This window comes from Galeopterus variegatus, unplaced genomic scaffold, assembly GCF_000696425.1.
Source record: "Galeopterus variegatus unplaced genomic scaffold, G_variegatus-3.0.2 Scaffold13192, whole genome shotgun sequence".
Classification (NCBI taxonomy): Eukaryota; Metazoa; Chordata; class Mammalia; order Dermoptera; family Cynocephalidae; genus Galeopterus; species Galeopterus variegatus.
Window position 1 is genome coordinate 8,413 of NW_007739303.1, and position 1,149 is coordinate 9,561.

The following is a 1,149-nucleotide window of genomic DNA, read 5'->3' on the forward strand; positions in this document are numbered from 1 at the left end:
TTTTTTTGTCCTTTTTGAGACTGGCCGCACCGCGCTCAGCCAGTGAGCTCTGTGAGTGCACTGGTCATCCCTATATAGGATCCTAACCCACGGCGGGAGGACTGCTGCGCTCCCAGCGCCACACTCTCCCGAGTGCGCCACGGGCTCGGCCCTCTAAGATACATTTTGAAAGAGAGAAACTGTAACAGAAATTGACCAATAAACACAGTTTATTATAAAGAAGAGGGAAAGTCAAGGATGACACCAAAGTTTTAAGCCTGGAATGTTAAGAATGATGATATAGAAAAAGATAGGAAGCTTGGGAGAAGCTGGTTTTCAGGAGATGATAACTTTATTTTGGATATATTATTCTTATTTTCGATATTCTGAATCCGAGATGCTGTGAGACATTCAGTTAGAACTATTCCTAATGTAATTGAAAAGAAGGGCTTGGAATTTAGATAAGTGAGAATAAGGAAGTGTATTTTGAAATCATTAATATAAATCTTTTGAAGTTGTGGCAATGGACGAGCTTTCCATGAAACAGAATACCTGGAGTATAGCAAGCAAAGGACTGAACCTTGGGGCAGTCCACAGATAAGAAGCAAGGAGAAGAAAAGTAGAAGTCAATAAAAGTAACAGAGAAGAACATGCAAATAAATTAACAATAATGGTTAATACAGAATAATTTTCATTTCCTCTCTCCTTCAGGGCTCAAGAATAACTCAGATTCTTATTCCAATTAATGAAAAATTTAGAGTTTCATAAAAATTCATACTAAAAAACTTCCTTGATTCAATCTAACATTTATTAAAGATTTCTCATTGTTTAGCCTTACTGCCATACTCGCTGACTGATCTTACCTAGACCAACACCTTAAGAAACTAGCACCTTCTATTTTTTGGTCTTTTTGAACACTCTCTCTGGGAAGCCTGTTAGGTAAGAAGTCCAACTACCCCAAGATTATCATGAGGCAGAAGTCACATGTAGGTGCTCTGATTGAGTCTCAGCTGAGCCCAGCCTTCCAGCTATACATGTCAAGGAGTGAGATGTGAATGAACCAATCTTGAACCCTCCAGATAGCCATCTGCTTGCTAAAAACCACCAAGTGGCCTCAGTCAACAGCACATGGAAAAGAATCACCCAGCTGATCTCTGCCCTAATTACTAA